This window comes from Rhineura floridana, chromosome 4 (genome assembly GCF_030035675.1).
Source record: "Rhineura floridana isolate rRhiFlo1 chromosome 4, rRhiFlo1.hap2, whole genome shotgun sequence".
Taxonomy (NCBI): Eukaryota; Metazoa; Chordata; class Lepidosauria; order Squamata; family Rhineuridae; genus Rhineura; species Rhineura floridana.
Window position 1 is genome coordinate 160,916,502 of NC_084483.1, and position 25,287 is coordinate 160,941,788.

A 25,287-nucleotide genomic window follows, 5' to 3' on the forward strand; every position below is an offset into this window, starting at 1 on the left:
GGTTTGTAGAAATCCAAAACCAACAGCAGAAGTAGAAAAGACTAGGGGATAAAGGAATTCTATCCTTTCAAAAGCAAGAGAGCTGCATCTTCTGTACACCACCCAACAGAATCAGCTCTCTGGCTAGTCCTATATATGGGATTAAACTGGCACAAACTGAATAAATTGAAAATGGCATATAATACTGGCTTTTAAGATCAGTGTGGAGGGATTATTGTAACACTTCCTGTTTTAATTCCCAGGGAGACTGACATGGGCAGCCAGCTGAATATCCCAACAGCACAACTCATAAATCAAACTCATTCCCTATGTAGGGAGAGGTAGGCGTGAGGTAGATTTTCCCATTGGAGCTGCTTGTAATTCCTGCTTGCAATTCCTTCAGTACCATAGACAACAGAGCCAATTGTAGGATGCTTGGCCTTTTGAGTGTCCTGTTATTCCCCATCCCAGTTAAGATGGCCTTGTAGGCACCTTCCCATATTCCTCACATTGCCAGTGTTTTCCCACATCCGTTCAAGCCATTCTTCAATGACAAAGGAACGAAACAAGTAATTACAAACCAAAATCAACAAACAAGCTAAAATCAAGAAAATACTATATCACAATTAAAGCAGGCAGACAGTGCGGGCAGGGAGGCAGAAAAATAGAACAGGCTTCCCTGGGGAGCATCCTCAGGCACCTCCACATTGAAAGGATACTGCCTAGGCTACCTCAACTCAGGGGATTAGGGAGAGAGTGTCCTTTGGACCCTAGAGATGTCTTCCCTCCAAATGCTGGGTGGGGGTGGAGTAATCAGGTGCCCAACCAGCTTTCCTTTGACTAAGCAGGCAAGGAAGGGCATGAACCAGTTAACTTACTGATCTGAAACCAGGGTGTTGTCACTCACAGGGAAGCCTGGGGAGAAGCTCCCATCAGCTTCCTCCAGCAAAGCTGCCCACCTGGATTGCTATAGATCCTTGGGGGGGGTTTTGGTAGTAAATTAAGCTGTGATTATTTACCCAAATCCTGATCTTGTGTTTTCCTTTCTTGGAGTGTAGAGGCAATCAATTTTTCACGAGCAACATATTTAGGAAGGACCAGGGTAATCATTGTGATAGGCCCTGCCTCTGACTCATGTATATTCAATAAACTGTGTGAACAAAGAGACCCTATGTGCTTACAAACTACACACGATAGGAATCTTGAAAAAAGCTGGGTTCCCAACTACATGGACAAAGCTATGTGCTTAAGAGTTTGTATGCACATAGAATCTGTCCAAGCAGTCTACTCAATATGTGGAAGTGAAGGGCAGGGTTGTGGCCCTGCTTCTACTCCTCATTGTGGCATTCAATTATTCTGGATCGATTGTCTGAAAGAGGCTATCAGATCAGAAATGGATCTCTGAAATAAAAACTTCAGTGTCTTTTTTTTAACTGTTGGAACCACCCAGTCCTCTGTTGAGTCTAGGACCTAGACACACATTTCTGTTCTGGATTCTAATGTCCTTCTGATTTATTCAGCAGTTGGGGGTGTTTTATTTCTTTCCTCTCTCATTTAGTGGTAGGACATTGTCCTGCTGTTATGAAATTGCAAATAAAGTCAGGATATTGGATAACGCTCTGCAGAATCCATCAGACATTACTATTCCAGAACAATGAATACAAATGTATCAAATAGACCTCAGGAGCAAAACTTGGTTGTGTGCTATGGTACCATACATTTTGGACACATTTAGAAGAACACAGTTAAAAGGAATCGATATACTGCAAAACCATACTGAAGAGTTCACAAATCCAAATCTATGATATCACATTTCTGCACTCTTCACATCTTTTACCATGGCAGATGTTCAAGATACTAAGATAATAAGATACGATATCCCTGCCCGTGGCCTAATATGACCTTTGTCTGTTCCCATTTCTGGGCCAGATGGATGCCTAGTAAGACAGGGGAAAAGTCCTCCTCCCAATATCATTGCCTCTTTCTTTGGCGTTGCTTCTCCAAGGTTGCAGGGAGGTAGGGTTCATGAAGCTCAGCTGTCTGGGCAGTTAACATAAGAACATAAGAACATAAGAAGAGCCTGCTGGATCAGGCCAGTGGCCCATCTAGTCCAGCATCCTGTTCTCACAGTGGCCAACCAGGTGCCAACCAGGTGCCAACCAGGTGCCAACCAGGTGCCAACCAGGTGCCAACCAGTTCAATTCATCAATGCTCACAATATGTGAGAGATAGATGGAAAAGGAAGGGGTTGCTAGCGCTCAATCAGCTGCTTCAGTTCATCAAGAGAAGAGCTTGTCTGCTCTGCAAGGACTGAGACCAAAATGAAAAACACATGTAACAGTGGAAATCATATGGAGGAGTGATTGCACAAAGAATACATGTTCACCCTGAATGTATACCAGCTATGTTGGCTTTTGGGGGAGAGAAGAAATTCCTGTCAAACATTCAATATAGTAGCTGAGTGAATATATGAAAATACATTACTAACTCCTGTACATAGAAAGAATTAAGACATTTTTATATGCCAACTTTTAAACTTTACTTTTAAACAAGACATCCCTGTTTCCTGATAAATGAATGTTTTAGGCAGGATTCACTTTGTTAGAATCCTTAGAGTCTCTGTTTTGTTTTGTATTTGTATTATGATTTTTAAAGAACTTGCCAGTTTTCTGGAATGCATAAACATTGTATGGTGTGTGCCAAGCTACCAAGAGTGCTCTCTGTTGGTGGGAAGAGCTACCTGGATGAGTGAAACTGAGGACCACTAAGCCTGTTCACACATTTTTCATTTGATGACTGCAACATCAATCTGGTGATGACTTGCATGTGTGAATGGACCATCATAGATTAATAACCACCCATGGCAGATTAAGTTCTAATACATCAAAGTTCTAATGCATCAAATGTTGATTAATCAAGTGTTGAGAAAACAAATGATGAGCATGCCTCTGTGAATCTGGGAAGAAGCTTAATGGAAACCAGAGTGATTCTGGAGGGGACAGACACAAAGCTAAAGGCACCTGCTGGCATTACCCAAGCAGCTTGGGAACTACTCCTTCCTGCATCACTTAGCTAATGACAGAAGCCAAAGGACACATGGGAGGAGTCTTTTGAATGCTAGCTTTACCCCTCCTGAAAACTGTGGCAAAGCTGGTTTTGGAAAGTACTGGGGCCGGATTCAGGAAACATCCCAAAGGACCTTTAATTTGGGTTGCAGCTGTGAGACTGAGTCCATGAGGGCCAGATGTACAAACCAAAGCAATCTTGTGGTCCTCAAATAACAATAGACAAATCTGTTAATTTGGGGTTTTCTCAATTTCTCATTTTTCCAATCTTAAATTTAGTTCTCCACACTTCTGCATCAGTTTTTGAATTTAAAAGTCCTCACAAAAATGTGTTAGTATTTTAGTATGCATTTCTCAATATATATACACATTTTAATGAATTTTTACCTAATATGCACATTTTTGCAAATAATTTCCTAAAATGGTAGGCATATTTCCTAAAATGGTAGGCATATTTGTATGTTATTTCCACAAATATATGCATTTTTCTACATACCTTCCTCTAATATACACATTTTTATATGCAGCTTTTGGCTGGAGAACGCATCCCAATTCAGAGGAGTGCAAATTTTGAAGGATAACTGTGTTTCAGTTTATGTATTGTTTCAGGAAGTGCGAATTACATAGCTTCACAGTAAACGGCAAACCAAACTGAACTTCTCTTCCACACCTGTGCTCAGATATAGGGATAGGATTGGGAACTGGAGCAGTGCTGCAGCCAAGCACAAGGGCACTGACTTCTGGGAAGTCTAAGCATTTTACGCATCATGGTATAATATGACTACAGTATGTTGCATGTAATATATATTAATAGGTAATCTGTCACTTTCACCATTGTATTAATTTGTAATGGTGACAGCAACAAATGACAGACACTAGACAACTGACTGTGTTATTAAAGGTTTAACTATATCTACATGGCTCAACTTTATAAGCCTAGTTACATCAACCTCATTAGGAAAAACATAAAATGTTCTTATACAAGCCAGAGTTTAATTGTCAGGAAATCTCTCCCTTTTTTGAACAGAAGCAAAGTATTAAAATCAGTGGTAAGAAACTTTCTAGAACAGTGCCAGGAGTCTGTAGAATGGGTAACGACATACAAAATTTGCATTCCTTCCAGATAAATACAAAATATTGATATGCCCATGAGGAATGTATCAGGTGTCAGCCTTGCACACTCATTGCACTTCAAGGAAGACCACTCTCTGGGGAGGACCTTTTTCATTACCATGTATTTTTATTTCATAGTGTATTGTGTAGTAGAATAATGAGAGCTGTTTTGCGAAGTAAGACTTTGTGAATTAAAACACTTCATGTTTGCCCCCATTTGCCTTGAAAGTTTATAGATCAGTGGCTAAGTTTTAGTTTTAAAATCTTAAGTGATTACTGTCTTTTGCAAACATAAGAGTTAAACTAATCTACATAACACACATAAAATAATGTTCCAGACCCCAAGAGAAGGACTGGAATATATACAACCTGTATTATAAAATGGCAGTCATGGTGAGAGTTTTAGCTGTGCATTTTGGGGAGAAACTGCCAACCTCTATGCATGCAGAATACATATACTGCATACATATATTGGAATACATGTATAGAAACAAATAAGAAAATGCAAGCCTTCCTGAAAACCGTAAGCAGTTGTACTGAAAAACAAATTTTCCTAGGGCCAAGCTGCATAGGATAGTGGCAGAACAGTCTCTTTGAATGTGGCCTTCCACAATCACACATGGATTGGAGTGCTATTTATTAATTTTATATATTTATTTATTTATTTTATGAATCACTTTCTGCATGGGTCATTACAAACCATACAAAAAAAATAACTGAAGATGAGTTAAAAAACAATACAAAATGAACATCTAAGGCAGAGACCTTTCCATTAAGCTGGAAAAACCTGTTTTACAAAAATATCTTAAATTGTTTCTGGAAAGTACAAATGGTGGGTGCCTGTTATATCTCAAGAAGAATGCTGTTCCATAGAACAGGGGCAGCCACACTGAAAGTCCTGCTCCAAGTTACTGTGCAGTGGGCTTCTGATATTTTGGGGACTTAAAGCAGAATGTAGTGACCTACTGGGTACATAAGGCAGTCTCTCAAGTAACCTGAGCTGTACAGGGCCTTATATGTTAGTCCCAAAACTCTCAAGTTGGCCTGGTAGCATATTGGCAACCAGTGCAAATCCCACAAGTGAGGTGTTAAGTTTGCCCTCATAAGCAACCAAGCCACCATGTCCTACAGCAGCTGCCATCTCTAGACCAACATTAAGGGCAGCCCCACACAGAGCACACTGCAGTAATTCAACATTGAGGTTACCAATTCAAGGACAACTTTAGAGAGTAAAAGAGGTGTGTGGCTGTGAGGTGTTGAACCTACTTATGCTTATCACTTAATCTTTCTGCAGTCACTCCTCTTGGGTGCTGTTCTCCCAGAAAGGTTCACTTCCAGTATTGGTGCCTAACCCAGAGAAACTTGTAAAGGGGGGCAGCTTACAAAGAAATAAGATGTGTATGTGTGATGGAGAACAGATGGAATAAGTATCCTTCATCTACATGGCCCCTTTGCTCTTTAAATCAGACTCCTAATCTCAGAGTAAATGTGTCTAGGGGAGATACTCATTTAGAAGGTCTGCGGCCATTATGCCTAGGTTTGGCTTGTGGTCACATATTTTAACAACTTCTTCGTGACAAAAATCCACTACTTAGGTGTGCATAAGCATGTTCCTAAATTCAATGACAGCTGTCTTCAAAAATGCAACATTGTATGTTTATTTTCTCCAGCATGCAGAAAAGCCAATTTCAAATGTACACCGTGGGTGTTCATATTGCTTATGTATGTAGATCCCTAAGTAAGCACATTGATTTTAGTGAAATTTTCTACCCAGCAAATGTTTAGGATTACAGCTAAAAGGCAGGAGTAGCAGAGAAGGCACACAGAAATATTTTATTAACAGATTTTAACACACACACACTTTATCCCATTAGCTCAGGATTGATACCATAAAGCAAAAAAAAGTTCTATTAAAAATATAGATGTTCAGCTGAAATACATGCCATGTATTTGGGGAGAGGTAACGAGTGGGGTACTGCAGGGCTCAGTCCTGGGCCCTGTGCTCTTCAACATTTTTATTAATGACTTGGATGAGGAGGTGCCGGGAATGCTTAGCAAATTTGCAGATGATAGCTAATAACCTGGAAGCCAGAAACAAAATTCAGAGTCACTTTGATAGGCTGGAGCATTGAGCCAAAAAACCAGAATGAAATTTAATAGAGATAAGTGCAAAGTTCTACACCTACGAAAAAGAAACCAAGCGCACAGTTATGAGATAGGGGATGCTTGGCTCAGCAATACGTGTGAGAAGGATCCTGGAATTGTTGTTGATCACAAGCTGAATATGAGCCAACAGTGCCATGTAGCTGCAAAAAAGGCAAATGCGATTTTAGGCTGCATTAACTATTAATTAAATCAATAGTTTCCAAATCATGTGAAGTACAAATTCCTCTCTATTCACCACTGGTTAGGTCTCACTTTGCATCCAGTTCTGGATATCACACTTTAAGAAGGATGCAGACAAAGTGGAACAGGTTCCGAGGAGGACAACAAGGATGATTAGCTGACTGGAAACAAAGCCCTATGAGGAAAGACTGAAAGAACTGTATATGCTTAGCCTTGAGAAGAGAAGACTGGGGGGAGATATGATAGCACTCTTCAAATACTTGAAAGGTTGTCACACAGAGGAGGGCCAGGATCTCTTCTCGATCATCCTAGACTGCAGGACATGGAATAATGGGCTCAAGTTACAAGAAGCCAGAATTTGGCTGAACATCAGGAAAAAGTTCCTAAACGTTAGAGCACTACAACAATGACAACAATTACCTCGGGCAGGGGTGTAGTCATCCAAGGTCTTGCGGGGTCTTAGACCCCTTACTTTTTGGAAGCCGAGTCCCAGCAGGGTCCCTGTGTTTCCAACATCCTATGAGCCAATCAGCATGAAAGGGGAGTGTGTTAGCCACTGAGAAAAATCTTCTAACATGCTTTCTTGCCCTTTCCTACTGATTGGAGCCACTCAGAGTAAAAGCAGGTGAGTCAGCCACTGAGAAGACTCTTTTCAGTATCTAGCTGTCCCCTCTTTCATGGTTATTGGCTGCTAGGGACATCTATTATTGTGGGAGAAGGCATTAACAAGGATCTGATTCTCAACCCAGCTGTGACTATAATGAAGGGATGCTGCACTTCTGAATTTGCCACTACACTACTGACCTCAGGAGGTGGTAGGCTCTCCAACACTGGATGCATGCATGGGGCAGCCGGGCAGCCACCTGTCAGGTATGCTTTAAGTTAGATTCCTGCATTGAGCAGGGAGTTGGACTTGATGGCCTAATAGTTCCCTTCCAACTCTACTATTTCTGTGGTTCTATGATTCTACTCATCCAAATAAAATGTCTTAATGTTCCCTGTGAAACATTGGCAGGAGAGGGGGCACTACTTCCGAAAAAGCTCTTCAAATATTTTAGAAACATGACAAACTTTGAGCAATTTGAATGTTCTGAGAATTTCATAGCTTGGGATCAGCTACTACAGAAATGTCCATCCAGATGCATCAGATGGCAGATTAATTACTGATTCCTGCAGCCTACATATTTCAGGAGTTGGATACACTGACCCCAGAGGCAGAGCCAACTCTACCAAGAGGTAAGGAAAGAAGACAAGTACCAGGTGGCAGCAACCTCTGAGATGGTGCCCAGCATGTCCATTACCTTTAAGCTTCCTAAAGGAGTTATTCTATTGCAGCACTATATCTTCTAAGATGGCACAACGCTATAGCCACTGTAGAAAGTTTGTGCACAAAGAGCTTGATGACATGAACTATCCTGGAGGTATTTCCAACCTGACTACAGCAACTGCTTGAGGGGCAAGAGGTGGACCAGGTGCATGGAGGGTAGTGAAGATGGGTGATCAGAAATATGAGAGTAATACAAAGCTTTTGAACAAAGGGTGTTGACACCTATCTGATGGATGCCAAGACAAAGGAACTAACCTGAGTACAATTATATCTGGATTCAAATACCCTTATGACTCTTCCGCAAATGTAAATGTTATGGTGCAAGACAGTCTATCACCCCTTTGATATGAAATCCTTCCATTTGTCACCTAATTAGAAATTATAAGAAGCAATTCCCTAAGCAATAGAACATTTGGAGAAAACCTACTGAATATGACATCATAGTTTTTTACTGTTTTTAAATTTTAATTGTTTTATATACTGTTTTATCTTGTACGTTGCCCAGAGTGGCTGGACATCCAGCCAGATGGGCAACTAACAAATTTAATAATAAAATAAATAAATCAGGACAAAGCTTCCAAGAAAATAGTCAAAAGGAAATGTATCTCTCACCATGAAAGCAAGGAACATTACCTACAAACTGTTAAATGTATGGAGATAGATGAGGAAAGTAGGTGTTACACTGGAATACAATAAAGACTAACCTTGCCCACTAGTTTACAAAGACCTAAATCCTACACAGAGTTAAGCTTGCTTAAGCCTATTGAAATCAATAGGTGTAAGCATGCCTAACTCTGTGCTGGAATTAGGGATGCTTGGCAATTTGTTTTCTGTACTCTTGATATGAATTGACCTGATCCACACCTTCCTTGGAATCAATGGAGAGAAATTACTCCCCCTCCCCCCAAAAAGGGGATCTACAAAGAAAAATAAATAAAAGTCCACCCCTTCTCTCCTGCCCCAGGCAGCCCATGCCAGCAGAACTTTAGAAGTTATGGATGATCCCACATTAGCACGTGTGCACATACACCCACACCCACAGACACAATTTGGGATTGTACTGTCAATGCAACTTTTTATCTTGCATAACATAAAATCAGCAAAATTATAAATGCTGTATTAAAATAATATCAAAACGAGTAATACAGAACAACAAAAGTTAAAGTTCTAGCAAAATATAAAGGCTTTCACCTGGCACTGAATAGACATTAGACTGTGTGGAAAGTGAGCTTCTTGGGGAGAGATTCTAGAGGGACACCACCACTGAAAAGACCCTCTTCCTGGTAGCTTCTGGGTGGAACCCAAAGAAGGGCCTCTGATGAGGATCTCACAGTACAAACAGACACATAAGGTGGGAATGGATGGTCTAAGTCCGCTTGCCCCAAGTCATGAAGGGCTTTAAATATCAGGTCCAGTACGTTCAACTGAGACCAGAAATATATTAAAATACATATTTAAATGCACATATTCATGCAGATTGCAAAAAAGTCTGCTGATTAATATGGAAGTAGGATGGAATTAATTTATGGTTGAACCCATATGAAAGTAACACAGACTGGAAATGAACTGATTCACCCATCCCTAGACACAAGAGGGGAGGCCCATGTAACACCAATTTTTAAAAAAGGGATCCAGAGGGAATCACAGGAAAGTTAGCTTAAAGTCTATCCCAGGAAAACTGGTGGAAAGTATTATTAAAGATAAAATAACAGAGCATATAGAGGTAAAAGCCTTATTGAAGCAGAACCATCATGGCTTCTGCAAGGATATGTCCTATCTCAATAACCTATTAGAGTTCTCTACCCCTCGCTGGATCGTCACCTTGCAGTGGTGAGTGGGCTTGCGTGTTCCAATGAACCCAATGAGTGAATGGGCAGTAAAATGGCAAATGGAATTCAATGTAAACAAGTGTAAAGTGATGCATGTCAGGGCAAAAAATCTTAATTTCACATATACCTTCATGGGGTCTGAACTGGCAGTGATTGACCAGGAATGAGACTTTGTAATAATAGTGGATAACTCAATGAAGATGTTGGCCCAGTGAGCAGCAGCTGTGAAAAAGGCAAATTCCATGCTAGGGAATATTAGGAAAGGAATTGAAAATAAAACTGCTGATATAATAACGTTGTTATACAAATCTGTGGTGTGACAGCATTTGGAATACTGTGTACAGTTCTGGCCATCTCACCTCAAAAAGAATATTGTAGACCTGGAAAAGGTTCACAAAAGGGCCACAAAAATGACCAAGAGGATGGAGCAATTCCCCTATGAGGAAAGATTTGGGCTTCTTAGGGCTATGGTCTCCCTCCATGCTAGGAGGCAGCCTGCTGCTGAATCCCAGTTGCTGGAAACTACAGGAGGGAAGAGTGCTTTTGTGCTCAGGTCCTGTTAGCAAACTTCCAGGCATCTGATTGGCTACTGTGAGAACAGGATGTGGACTAGATGGGCCATTGGCCTGATCCAGCAAACTCTTCTTATGAAGGGGAAGAGGAAGAGATACAGAGAAAAAAGAGAATAAGTAAATAGGAAGCCATAAGAAAGAAGTGGGTATCGTGAATGCATAGCCCCTCATATGCTCACTTTCTCTGCTAATGTAACCCCTATGGGTTATATTGGTTTGGTCCAGTGGGTGGAGAAACCTTATGGAAGGATTGTATTAAGGAGTTGAGTACAAACCGTGAGGAAGCTGAAGAGAAAAGGAGCTATTAATGCCAGGGAGTAAGGACTAGGCCCTTGTCACCTTGAATTAGGTAATGGGGTTTTACAATTATGTTTGTAAAGGGGATGGAAGAGTAAATTAATTCTTTTGTGGCTTTATGTATTTGAATTTAAATTATATTTTATTTAGGGCTTTGAAGTTTGCAACTGGAAATTTCCAAATTTTCTCTACTGGACTTTCTGCAAGCAACTTCTTCATTTATGTCTTGCTGAATGCATTGGACTTTGGGAATTATTATGTTAAGAAGATATATGATATATTCTGTTGGCATACATGGTGTTATGTTCCTTTCAGTTATTGTTTAAATATATATATATAAAACAAAAATTGTAATTGTGTTTGCAGTATTCGTTTCAACGAGCCCCATAGGACCCAAGAAAGAGGTACACTACCTCTTTTTATAAACCAATATATATGTTTGCAATAGCTTGTTTGAAAACTCAGAATCATTCTCTAAAACATTCTTGATTAGCTTTATCTTAAAAAATATGACATGCATTCTTCTGAGGTTTTTCCTACTCTGAGGAATATGAGATTTTTAAACTTCTTGAAGTTTATTGTGCTTATGATTAATGTTTATTACTGTTCACATTTATTGCAGTTGTGGTTAATCCATGTGCTTTTTCTGCATTAAATGAGAACTTGGGCCTATTGCTGATGTCATTGTAGCTTTTCCCAGTGTGTTTGCACCCCACCCCCAGTCAGTCTTTTTTTCTAAAATGCTGGTATTGTCTCAATCCGAGCTTGGCTTCATGAAGAGGAAACCAGGAAATAAGAATTTGTGATCCTTAGAGATCTTACAGGAGGAAATGAAACACCACATATTTTGAACATTTTAAAAGTGGGACCTTTTTGGTAGTGGTGGGGGAATGATCTTGTGAGTCATACTGTAACAATTCACATATTGAATCCTCTCTATGTGGACATAACAATTGCAAATGAGCACATAGAGGTCACTTTGGCATCTAATAAAGATGGGTCTAAAGGTATTCCCAAATTATGTACCTGTTCCATTGGAAGAAATGCAACTCTGAAAGTAAAAACATTCCAATTCCTAGACTCATGAACCACCCACTTAAAGGGTCTCTGTCTTGTCAGGCTTCAGTCTCAGTTTATTAACTTTCATTCAGCCCATTGGTACATCCAGGCACCCATTCTGGTTTTGAATGTCCTCTCCTGAATCAGATGTTAGAGATATTTTCCAGAATGGCCCAAAGAAAAGTTATGTTGCAGGCACTGTGGAAATTTTAAAATGGCAGCTCATAGCTTCTTACCAGATACACCTGCGGTCGGGGTCCACTGACATCAGAGGGGGCATAACAGACAGCACTTAGCCAAGGCCTCTTCAAACTTTAGAATGTGGCATAGTAACCTATCCCTCCCCATGTACTACTCAATGGTTCCCATTAGCTTTACTTTTGCCACCAGAATGACAGATTATTTATCACTTCCATAGTAGAGACCATTTTATAATAACAAATGGAGCATAGTTCAATTCATTATTCTTAATATGTAAGGCATTTGGCAGGTTTCTAATATATGGAAGATCAAACAATATGATCAGGTTATACCTTCTGAACTTAAAGTCACAGAAACCATTAAAATGTTAACAACTGTTGTTGGCATACAATGGGGAAACGTGACTTTTGGAGATGTGTCAACAAAATGATGGATACCTTTTCTAATTTGCAAACAGAGCATACGAACATATAAGAGCCTGCTGGGTCAAGCCAGGTCCCATCTAGTCCAGTATCCTGCTCTCCAACCAAATGTCCATGAGAAGTCCAATAGCAGAATCCCTCCAGTTTCTAGCAACTGGTATTTAAAGGTATACTGCTTATGACAGTGGAGGCAGGTGTCAAATTTGATGCCTTTTGGGGGGGGGGAAGTCTGTGAAAGTAAATGGCCCTGTAAAGCCCTTAAATTTTCCCAAGGGTGGATTTAGGGCAAAACAGCATTTTATATAATTTTAAATTAGAATTGAGAAAACTGTTAAAAATATCCTCGTGAAAATATTTTGTTCCTAGGCACTTCACCATTGCACTTTTTTAAGTGTGAATAAACAGCAAGAGTTAGAGATAATGGACCATTCAAAATCCATCATCTGAAGTTTTCAGAAATACTGTTTTCAGTAAGTATATTACTTGGAATAGCAATTACTGAGTTTTAAATAGCACCCACAATTTGGATTTTTTTAAAAAAAATGTTTGACCTAATCCTTTTGTCTTTTCTTTTTCCAAGCAACAATACAAACAAGTGTAGTGGGGTTTTTTGGAAGAGGAGATTGTAATTCAGTTGCCTTGTTTTTGTTCCCCGTTATTATTCTTCATTTTCCTCCTGCCCTACTAGTACTGTTTTCATGTACCAGTTCCAACTTGGATCTAGAAAGCAACAATCTTTTTCTTTTTTTAACTTGTCTTCATGAGATTTATAGTACTATTGTGTACAACTGAAATTCTCACCTCCATATTGGAGTTACACTGTGAAAAGTGCTCATAAAAATGCATTCACATTTTAAGATGAACTTACTATGAAGGCTAATTCACGCCTCTTTTCTATTTGTTGCATGTGAATAGTGTAGCAAGTATATTTACTACCAGAAATATCTGCTGAAAGTAAAATTTAAATATATTTGCTAGGCAGTTGAATTGATGATCCCCAGTATTTACAATTATCAGAAGACTCAATGCCCTTTATTCAGTTAACAGGCACATATAATGCATTCTTAAGCCTGGGACAGATGTTTTACTTATGCATTGTCCCGTTGCTTAATTAGTAGCCACACACCTGACATTAAGATGCACCAATCAGCTCCTGCCCCTGGCATCTGCATATACAATGTGGTCCCTGGATGCCTGAAAGAGGCAGTAGTGAGACCACTCCTGAAGAGACCCTCCTGGACCCAGAAAATCTTAATAATATAGGCCGGTAGCAAATGTTCCATTCCTGGGCAAGGGCCTTGAATGAGTGGTAGCAGGCCAGCTCCAGACCCTCTTGGATGAGACCGATTATCTACATCCATTTCAGTCAGGTTTCAGGCCTGGTTTTGGCACAGAAACAGCCTTGGTTGCCCTGTGTGATGACCTATGTCGGGAGAGAGACAGGGGGAGTGTGACTCTGTTGATTCTCCTTGATCTCTCAGCGGCTTTCAATACCATCGACCATGGTATCCTTCTGGGAAAACTGGCTGAGTTGGGAGTGGGAGGGACTGCATGGCAGTGGCTCTGCTCCTATTTGGCGGGTCGGCTCCAGAAGGTGGTGCTTGGGGAGCATTGCCCGGCACCCTGGACTCTCCAGTATGGGGTTCCGCAGGGGTCAGTTCTGTCCCCCATGCTGTTCAACATCTACATGAAACTGTTGGGTTCAGTCATCTGGAGCTTTGGAGTGTGTTGCCATCAGTATGTTGATGACACGCAGCTCTATTTCACCTTTTCATCTTCAGGTGAGGCTGTCAATGTGCTGAACCAGTGTCTGGCTGTGACAATGGACTGGATGAGGGCTAATAAACTGAGGCTCAATCCAGACAAGACCGAGATGCTGCTAGTGGGTGGTTTTTCTGACCGGATGGTGGATGTTCAACCTGTCCTGGATGGGGTTACACTCCCCCTGAAGGAGCAGGTTCGTAGCTTGGCGGTTCTCCTAGAATCATCTTTGTCACTTGAGGCTCAGGTAGCCTCGGTGGCACGGAGTGCCTTCTACCAACTTTGGTTGGTGGCCCAACTATGTCCCTATCTGGACAGGGATAACCTGGCTTCAGTTGTCCATGCTCTGGTAACCTCTAAATTAGATTACTGCAATGCACTATATGTGGGGCTGCCTTTGAAGATGGTTCGGAAACTGCAGCTTGTGCAAAATGCAGCAGCCAGATTGGTAACAGGGACCAGACGGTTGCATTGGCTGCCTGTATGTTTCCGAGCTCGATTCAAAGTGCTGGTTTTAACCTATAAAGCCTTACATGGCTTGGGACCACAATACCTGATGGAACGCCTCTCCCGATACGACCCCCCCCCATACACTACACTCAACATCCAAGGCCGTCCTCCGGGTGCCTACTCCAAGGGAAGCTCGGAGGATGGCAACAAGGGAGAGGACATTCTCAGTGGCGGCCCCCAAATTATGGAATGATCTTTCTGATGAGGTGTGCCTGGCGCCAACACTATTATCTTTTCGGTGCCAGGTCAAGACTTTCCTCTTCTCCCAGGCATTTTAGGATGTGTTTTAAAATTTTTTTTTAAAAAGTGTTTTTAAATTTGTATATTTGAATATTTGTTTTTAATGTTTTTAATTGTTGTAAACTGCCCAGAGAGCTTTGGCTATGGGACGGTATACAAATGTAATAAATAATAACAATAATAATAATAAATAATGTTTGCAGGCGGGGGGTTACACATACAGCCCTGCACAATGAGTAAATATCAGCAGGACCGGCCCCAGACATGTTGGGGCCTTGGGCACAAGCCTGCTCAGGGCCCTTCCTCTCCCCTTTCGTGATTTGCTGCAGGATTGCTGCTGCGGATCGCAAGCCGAGAGCTCTGGAGCCATTCCCTGCCATTCCCTTGCTTCAACCTATCTTTCTCGGCTACTGGGCAGTTGCATATGCAGCGCTGCCCTTAACCAAGATGGCGGCCGAGGTTTCCCTAAGGGGAACAGCTGCAGCACTAGGGGACTGAAGAAGACCCTGGGAGTGAGTATCTGAGCATCTGGGTGCTTGCTGCTCGCTCCTTTGGGTTGCTGTCCCCCGAGACAGCTGAACTCCCTACTAAATGCTGCAAGGACTGGGACCACTGCCTGACCCTGGCTCCAGAGAGAGGCTGCAGTTAGTCTTGCAACCTCTTGCATCAGCTGCTGGCTGGGGCAGGAGGCATAAAAGCCCAGCTGCCCTTGGGTGGCGGGTCTCCTACCGGCAGGGTTACCACCGAAGGGACAACACCAAAGGGGATTGGCCCTTGGGGAGCCCCTTAGGGAGTCCCAACGGCTAGGGCACTACCCCCCTTCTATTACCTTTTCTCTTTTTCTTTTTAATTTGTTTTCTTTTAAACGAATCTAGAGGAGATTGATAGTGGGAAGGTCATGTGGTGCATGTGTAGTTCCTGCACAGGGTGGGAGCCTGTGCAGTGAACTGAATGATAAGAAAAAGTAGCCAGATGCCTTCAGAGTGAGAGTCTGTAACTGGCAGAAGGCTGGCCCTCCCTGGGTGTGAGATGGGGAGTAGATGTGCCCTGTGTGAAAAAGTTTGAATAGGTATGACTGTTCCCAATTCTCACAGAGGCCTTCTGGGATAATTGGCTCCTGTAGTCTTTGTTGGTGGGCTCGTGCTGGGTCCAAATCAGGTGTTTAGGAGGAGTCTTAGTACGGAGGAACATGGGTGATGCCACCCCAATTTCAGTGATTACAGGCAGAGGGAAATATAGCCATAGGGATGTGATGAATTACCATAGAAGACAAGGGCAATGCTATCTGCACCTTGTTCCTTGCTGCCACTCCTCTCATGGATGGGTTCCTCGTTGCTCATCTGCTGTGCCCACTGGCCTGTGTGTGTTGTTGTTTAACGCTAGATCAGTACATAATAAGACCACTCTCATCCATGATTTGATTGCGGATGAAGGTGCCGATTTGGTGTGCATAACCGAGACCTGGGTGGGTGAGCTGGGAGGAGTTGATCTGACCCAACTTTGCCCACCTGGATACTTGGTGCAACACCAGCACAGGCTGCAGGGACAAGGGGGAAGAGTTGCTGTGGTCTACAGAACTTCCATTTCTGTCACCAGGAAACCACTCTGTCTTAGAGCTGGCTATGAGGGCCTGCACCTGATGTCGGGCCGAGGAGACAGTAAACTAGGGTTGCTGCTGATGTACCATCCCACCGGCTGCCCAGCAGCTTCTGTGACCAAGCTGGCGGGGGCCGTCTTGGCTGTGGTGCTGGAGGAGCCCAGAACGATAGTGCTGGGTGATTTCAGTGTCCATGCTGAGGCTGCCTCTAGTGTTCCGGCTTGGAACTTCATGGCCTCCATGACGACTATGGGGCTGTCTCAAGTTGTTACTGGCCCAACACATAAGGCAGGGCACATCCTCAACTTGGTTTTTGTTCCAGATGGAGGAAGGGGTGGTCTGGAGATAGGGGGGTGGATGTCACCCCATTGTCATGGTCAGACCACTTTCTGGTGAAGTTTAGACTTATGGCTCCGATCCTCCCCCTTCAGGGGTGGTGGACAGATTAAGATGGTCTGCCCCAGAGATTAATGGAGTCCACTGGAGTTCCCAGTACATAGATCAGGTGACCCTGTTGAAGCCCTTGTCACACTGTGGAACAGCGAGGCGCGTCAGGCTCTTGACACAGTTGCCCCCGAGCGCCCTCTCCAGCATTGTGGAGCCCGATCTGCACCTTGGTACACCATTGAACCAAGGGCAATGAAACAGGCTGGACGACGGCTACAGCCGAAGTGGCGAAAGACATGCAGTTAGGCTGATTGAGCATGAGTAAAACATTGTAACCATGCCTACTATGTGGCAGTGAGGGCGGCAAAGAAGGCCCACTTCTCTGCCTCCATCGCATCCTCAAGTAGCTATCCGGTAGAGCTTTTTCGTATTGTCAGGAGTCTGTTGACATCATCTCCAGGAAATGGAGTTTTAGACCCTTCAGAGGCCTATTGTGAATTGTTTGCAAGGCACTTTGAGGATAAAGTTGCTCACCTCCGTAGCAGTCTTGATGCCCCCTCCACATCAACTGTAGTCCTCAATGAGGTGTCCAGTGCAACATCTGCTGCAACTTCTTGGGAACGGTTTCAGTTGATGCGGCCTGATGACGCAGACAAGGTGCTTGCGATGATACGGCCAGCAACGTGTCCTCTCGACCCTTGCCCTTCTTGGCTTATTAAAGCTTGCTGAGGGGGTCTGACCAAGTGGATCCAGGGTGTGGTCAACACATCATTGCAGGAGGGAGTGGTTCCAGCCGCCTTGAAAGAGACGGTGATCCGACCACTCCTGAAAAAGCCCACTCTGGACCCATTGGTTTGTGACAACTACCGACCGGTTACAAATACTCCCTTTTCCGGAAGGTGATTGAGAGGGTTGTGGTGCAGCGATTACAAGTACTCTTGGATGAAAGAGATTGTCTTGACCCATCCCAGTCTGGGTTCAGGCCTGGTTATAGGACTGAATCAGCCTTGGTTGCCCTGATGGATGACCTTTATCGGGAGAAGGACAGAGGGAGTGCGACCCTGTTATTCTTTTTTGATCTCTCAGTGGCTTTTGATATAATAAAATAATAATAATAATAATAATAATAATAATAATAATAATAATAATAATAATAATAATAATAATAAATTTAATTTCTGTGTCGCCTGTCTGGCCGATGGCCACTCTAGGCAACGTACATGTAAACAGTTAAAACACAATGTGGTAAAATACAGTAATAGAATATAAAAACAATACAGCAGCAACAACAACACTAATACAGGGTAAGAGGCATTTCAGTCGTAACAATTAACCCTCCCTGGAAATCCCAAAGGCCTGTTGAAAGAGCCAGGTTTTTAAGGCTTTACGAAATACATTTAGAGAAGAGGCGTGCCGTAGATCTTGTGGGAGGGAGTTCCAAAGGGTGGGGGCCGCCACTGAAAATGCCCTCTCTCTAGTTCCCAACAATCTGGCTGTTTTTGTCGGCGGGATTGAGAGAAGGCCCTGTGTGGCTGATCTTGTCGGGCGGCATAATTGGTGGCGTTGAAGGTGCTCCTTTAGATAAACTGGGCTGAGACCGTATAGGGATTTAAAGGTTAATACCAACACCTTGAATTGGGCCCGGAAGACAACTGGAAGCCAGTGTAGATTGAACAACACTGGTGTGATGTGATCCCGGCGCCGACTATTCGTAAGTAGTCGAGCCGCTGTGTTTTGTATAAGTTGTAATTTCCGGACCGTTTTCAAGGGTAGCCCCACGTAGAGCACATTACAGTAATCCAAATGAGAGGTGACCAGGGCGTGTACTACCAGTGGGAGCTGATGAACAGGAAGGTAGGGTTGCAGCCTTCGTATGAGGTGTAGTTGATACCAGGCTGCCCGGCTCACTGCCGAAATCTGAGCCTCCATGGACAGCTGAGAATCAAGTACAACCCCAAGGCTGCGGACCTGGTCCTTAAGGGGTAAACTCACCCCATTGAACTTCAGGTCAACATCTCCCAACCTTCTCTTGTCCCCCACGAGCTGCACCTCGGTCTTACCGGGGTTCAACTTCAGGTTGTTCCTTCCCATCCATCCACTCACGGATTCCAGGCACTTGGACAAGGTCTCCACAGCCAACTCTGGTGAAGATTTAAACAAGAGATAGAGCTGAGTGTCATCCGCATATTGGTGACACTGCAGCCCAAATCTCCTAATGATTGTCCCCAGTGGCTTCATATAAATGTTAAATAGCATGGGAGAGAGGATAGAACCCTGTGGCACACCACAATTGAGAGGCCAAGGGTCTGAAACCTCCTCCCCCAATGCTACCTGTTGATACCTATCGGAGAGAAATGAGCGGAACCACTGTAATACAGTGCCTCCAATTCCCAATCCCTCCAGGCGATGTAAAAGGATACTGTGGTCGACAGTATCAAAAGCCGCTGAGAGATCGAATTCTCCCCTATCTAATGCCCTCCTCATATCATCTACCATTGACCATGGTATCCTTCTGGGCCTCCTTGGTGAGATGCGTATTGGAGGAACTGTTTTACAGTGGTTCCAATCCTATCTCCAGAATAGCATTGGGTGACTGTCTTTTGGCCCCCTGGCAGTTGTGCTGTGGGGTGCCGCAGGGTACCATCTTGTCTCACATGCTGTTTAATATCTATATGAAGCCCTTGGGAACAGTCACCAGGAGCTTTGGGGCGAGGTGTCAGCAGTATGCTGATGATACCCAGCTCTATTTCTCTGTAACATCTGAATCAGGGGAGGCCATGCAAGCCCTGGACCGCTGCCTGAACTCAGTGATGGGCTGGATGAGGGTGAATAAACTGAGTCTGAATCCTAGCAAGATGGAGGCACTGTGGGTTGGTGGTTCCCGGGTTCAGATAATTGGTCCGTTGCCTGCTTTGGATGGGGTCGTACTCCCTCTGAAATAGCAGGTTCGTAGTCTGGGGGTGCTCCTGGATCCCTCTTTGTTGCTAGAGGCCCAGGTGACCTTCGTGGTTAGGAGTGCCTTTTATCAGCTTTGGCTGGTAAGACAGCTGTGGCCGTTTCTGGACCAGGATAGTCTGACCACTGTTGTCCATGCACTGGTAACCTCCAGGATGAATTACTGTAATGCGCTCTATGTGGGGTTGCCCTTGAGGTTGGTCCGGAAGCTGCAGCTGGTGAGACTACCTACTGGGGCAGGGTATCGCCAACATGTCACCCCACTGCTGCTGAAAGGATTGCACTGGCTTCCCATTTGCTACCGGGCCAAGTTCAAGGTTCTAGTTTTGGTGTACAAAGCCCTATACAGCTCGGGACCAGGATACCTGAAAGACCGCCTTACTCCTTATATACCCAATCAATCACTGCGCTCTGCAGGTGAGGGCCTCTTGCAGATACCATCTTATCAGGAGGTCCATTCTGCACAATATAGGAAACGGATCTTTAGTGTGGCGGCTCCTACCCTTTGGAATTCCCTCCCCTTGAATATTGAAGATGTTCCTCTTTCAACAAGCCTTTTAAGTTGAGACCTATCCCAGTCTGTGTGTCTGTGTTAGAATTGCTTGTTAATTTTTTTTTTAATAATATGCTTTTAACCCTTTTTTAAAAGATGTTTTTAAAGCTTTTTTTAAAAAAATGTTAAAAAAATGTTTTTAACGTTTTGTTTTAATGTATTTTAAGGTCTGTTTTTATGATGTTTTAAAGTGTTTTGAGTGTTTCTGTTTGCTGCCCTGGGCTCCTGCTGGGAGGAAGGGTGGGATATAAATCAAATAATAAATAAATAAAATAAATAAGGGGCTGAAGTCTCTGCCACCATCTTGGCTCATGGCTATGCGTACGCAACACCACATTTCAAATGAGTTGATTTTTCTGTTATCCACCTTTTTCCCTGTCCAACTTTCACATCCATACATAGAGATCAAGAATACCATGGTCTGAATGATCCTGACTTTAGTGTTCAGTGACACATCTTTACATTTGAGGACCTTTTCTAGTTCTCTCATAGCTGCCCTCCCCAGTCCTAGCCTTCTTCTGATTTCTTGACTATTGTCTCCATTTTGGTTAATGACTGTGCCGAGGTATTGATAATCCTTGACAAGTTCAATGACCTCATTGTCAACTTTAAAGTTACATAAATCTTCTGTTGTCATTACTTTAGTCTTCTTGACGTTCAGCTGTAGTCCTGCTTTTGTGCTTTCCTCTTTAACTTTCGTTTCAAATCATTACTGGTTTCTGCTAGTAGTATGGTATCGTCTGCATATTTTAAATTATTGATATTTCTCCCTCCAATTTTCATACCTCCTTCATCTTGCTCCACTCCTGTTTTCCGTATATGTTCTGCACATAGATTTAACAAATAGGATGATAAAATACACCCCCTGTCTTACACCCTTTCTGATGGGGAACCAATCAGTTTCTCCATATTTTGTCCTTACAGTAGCCTCTTGTCCGGAGTATAGGTTGCACAGCAGGACAATCGGATGCTGTGGCACCCCCATTTCTTTTAAAGCATTCCATAGTTTTTCATGATCTACACAGTCAAAGGCTTTGCTGTAATCTATAAAGCACAGGGTGATTTTCTTCTGAAATTCTTTGGTCAGTTCCATTATCCAATGTATGTTTGCAATATGATCTCTGGTACCTCTTCATTTTCTAAATCCAACTTGGACATCTGGCGTTTCTTGCTCCATATATGGTAACAGCCTTTGTTGTAGAATCTTGAGCAATACTTGCTTGGGATATTAAGGCAATAGTTTGATAATTACTGCATTCCCTGAGATCCTCTTTCTTTGGAATTGGGATATATATTGACCGCTTCCAGTCTGTGGCCCATTGTTTAGTTTTCCATATTTGTTGACAAATTTTAGTCAAAATATGGATAGATTTAGTCTCAGTAACTTGTAGCAACTATATTGGTATGCCATCTGTTCCTGGTGATTTGTTTCTTCCAAGTATTTTAAGAACAGCTTTTACCTCACATTCTACAATTTCTGGGCCTTCATCATACGTTTCCTCCATGAATGAATCTTTTGATACCTCTTCATATCTGGACCTTTAAGTGGTCATTGTAATCATTTTAAGCTTCTGAATGTTTAGCATTTGCTCTAGTAGAAGGACAGGGAGAATCAAAATTTAAAAAAACTTCACTAGAACTTTGTCTTAGCCCTTGCATGCTCCATGTCTCCTCTAAACTTATTTTATCTGCTTGGCCTGGTGCCAAACAAAATTGATTGTCAATGACCCTGTTAAAATCAGCATGCGTGCGGATGCATGGGCTTTGTCAGTCCCTTTTGCCTCAAGCTTGTTTTTAAAACACACACACCACATAATCATGTCCATCTTCTTACAACTTTGCCATTGGCTGTGACAGTGATGATTAATGTGAAGAAACAGCTTGATTTTCCAATAGCAGCTTGTGATAGGGTTACTAAGAGTTAGAAAATTCCAGTTTTGATTTGTTAAGTGGAGACTGAAAGTGAAGCTGCTGCTTGAGAACTGATTCAGGACTTTTATGAAGTCTGTTCTTCTGAGCTCTGAGATGTCTAGGCTGTTTTCTAGGAAGGTTCTTTTTAAAAAAAAAAAAAAAGCAAGCAATGCTGGCCATAATGTTTCCATTCATCGTAATAAATATTGTGGATGCTTTGAAATACATTTTGTAAAATACAGAAGGCAGTTATGTACTACATTTCCCCTGACATTTACGGGTGTTAAGGTGTCTGTCTTTGCAAACCAGCCTTTCCGATCTAGAGATGAAGCATACCAAAACACATCTACACAAGGCACACTTCTGTCCTGATTCATGTGCCTACAGGAGGAAAAAAACTTTTGCAGGTGAGGGGAGTTTATGGGTGGAATTAAGTTCTACTCAGAGTAGTTCCACTGAAATCAATGGACCAAAGTTAGTCTTGTCTGTTAATTTTAATGGGTCTCCTCTGAGTAGAACTAACATTAGCTACAACCTTATGTTTGCAAAGCACTCTTCCATCTTGGCTCAGCACAAGAAATAACGTGGAGATAATTTGTTCAGAGAAAAAGATGAAAAAGTAACCCTTCTACTGAGCTAGCCCAAGGCTTTTTGCATGTGCCAAAGTGATTCTTTGGATCCTGACCACTCTTTTTATTATGTGTTCCAGAGCTCACCTGTGGATCAAGGTTCAGCCCTGTCTCAAACTAAACCTCAATTTTGTCCAACCTAATCGGATGCCAGGAGCCTACTCATTTGGGAGAGTACTCCTCTCACACCATTGAAGTGGGTAAAGTTATAAATTCTAAAGAGAAAGTAAAAGCCAAATAGCAGGCTTCCAGCAGCGATGATGCCAAGACTATGCCTCTTGCCTCAGCAGCATCTTATAGGAATACCAAGTACAGGTATCAGCAAAGAGCTCCAAATGGGATTCAACTGCATGAGCAACTTTCCCTTACTTCCTTAATACTCCTGACCTTTGCTCCAAGCAAAACTGCAGGCAGTGGAGAATGCACATGACTCCTCCCTTCCCACAAGGAAAATGAAAGGCCATTGCCATATCCCAGTCTGCTATCTCCTGTCATCCCAATTACTGAACCATACTGAAACTTTCTCAAAAACCATGCCTGATTACATTTCTACATGTTAATAGGTATAATAGATAGATATAACACAAATAAGCCGCCACCTCTTCCTCCTCACATGCTTCATGTTTTCCTCTTCATTACATCCATACAGCTAGTCTGCAGCTAACAAAATTTAAGATTTACCTTGGCCCAGATAACCTTTCTGAATCAAGACTTAAAAGCATCATTATTTAGCATTATTTTTGTGGACAAGGGATAATGCTGAACTGCCTAACTGAACTACCTTAAGAAAATAATATTAAAGCACTCTTGTAAAACATTTTTCTTTTCCTAGCACACATTATTTCCTCAATATTCCTCTGCAAAATAAATTACATAATGAGCCAATTGGTGATGATGTAAAGGAAAGCATAACCATTACTTTCTAAATGGGTGAAACAGATGGAAAAGATTTTTTAAAAAATATAAATTTCCTAGGGTAATTTTCCTAGTGTCTTATGGACCTCAGGTGTCCTGGGAGAATTATATTGCCCAGGATTCCTGCAGGGATGTAGGAACGGGGGGGGGGGGAATAAGGGCATTGCCCCTCGTAATGAAATTTTCCTTCAGTTTCCAAATTTCTTGCATTGCAGTAACTTAAAATTTCAGTTGAGCTCTTAGAAATACAGTTTAGGCATCCAAAGAGACGGGCAGGGCAAAGTTACCAAGGGAATACGAACACAGTAAATATAAGTTAAAAGTGTGAATGATGTGAACTAGGGTTGCCAGGTTGGAAGCATCCCAAAACCTGAGATGTCATGGGGCGGGCCCTAGTGATGTCACAGAGTGGGCCCTCGTGACATCATGGGGCGGGCCCTAGTGACATCATAAAGCATGATACATTAAGTATCAACCACAGTTGCTTGGAGCATACCATTCAAACAAAAAAAAATGCCTTTCCTGTCCAAAACACCTTCTCTCAACTTCTGTGCAAGAACCCAGTAAATTCTTTGCAAACTTCAAGAGATGGACACCTAGGGATATTGGGAGGGGTGTGTGGAGAGAGAGAGAGGTTCTCTCAAGGACAAATCTGTCCTGTTTACTTGCCGCCCTGGGCTCCTGCTGGGAGGAAGGGCAGGATATAATAATAATAACAACAACTAAACATTAACACTAGCTCCACCAAATAATATAAATTAATGAATTATTTAAATCACTCATTGCATCTTAGAGGAATACAGGAAAATGAAATATGGTCTATCCAGATAATAAATCCAATCTCTTGCACAAATACCTAGAAGTTCAGATTTGATGAAGATCAAAGTACTGCAGGAATTATTTTGGGTAACTGTGATAATCCTTAGGAGAAATAGTTCTTCCACTATACACACCACGTTGTATATTCCCATTACCCTCTGCTTAAGCCAATAACATTTTACTAAATCCTGTGATGTTAAAATCTAAAGCTCTCCTATAAAATTTTACATTTCATAAATGATATATTATAGATTAATTACAGAACTTCTGAAATATCTTTCCCTTATGCTGGAAGCACTAGTTAGTCTCATTTAAAAAACCCTCCACTTTTTACATTTTCTAGGTTTATTTACTCTCCCACACATGCTTATTTTAAAATGTGTTGTCCTGGAGTGCTCCAAGCACTAGAGGCCTAAAGCCAAGTATGGAACACATCTCTTCTAGTCTAGCACCGGAAAGCACACCAGGGCAGTTGTTCCACAGAGTCTACAAACCTATAATAATTATAGATATGCCATGCATTAATTAGTGCATGGTGTGTGTACATCACCAGCGGCATCTTAAGGCAAAAGGAGGGGCCATGTACCTGAGCCTCAGTGTATGAGGTGCAGTCAATGAAGGGGGGGCATAGGGAGCTGCCTGCCACCAAGTCAAACCATTGGGTACATCTATCTCTGTACCGCCTACACTGACTGGCAGCAGCTCTCCTGCGTTTCAGGCAGGGAGTCTTCCCAAGCCCCACCTGGAGATGAACCTGGGACCTTCTACATGCGAAGCAGGTGCTCTGCCCACTCAGCCAC

At 42.5% G+C, this 25,287-nt stretch overlaps 1 long non-coding RNA gene across 1 annotated transcript; it reads left to right on the top strand.

Annotated features, from left to right (window-relative positions):
- The first annotated feature begins 10,356 nt into the window (after positions 1-10,356).
- On the top strand, positions 10,357-23,525 carry LOC133383735 (uncharacterized). The gene is made up of 3 exons (XR_009762401.1): positions 10,357-10,580; positions 12,577-12,680; positions 22,834-23,525. It is a non-coding gene; the product is annotated as an uncharacterized LOC133383735 (long non-coding RNA).
- The last annotated feature ends 1,762 nt before the right edge of the window (positions 23,526-25,287 follow it).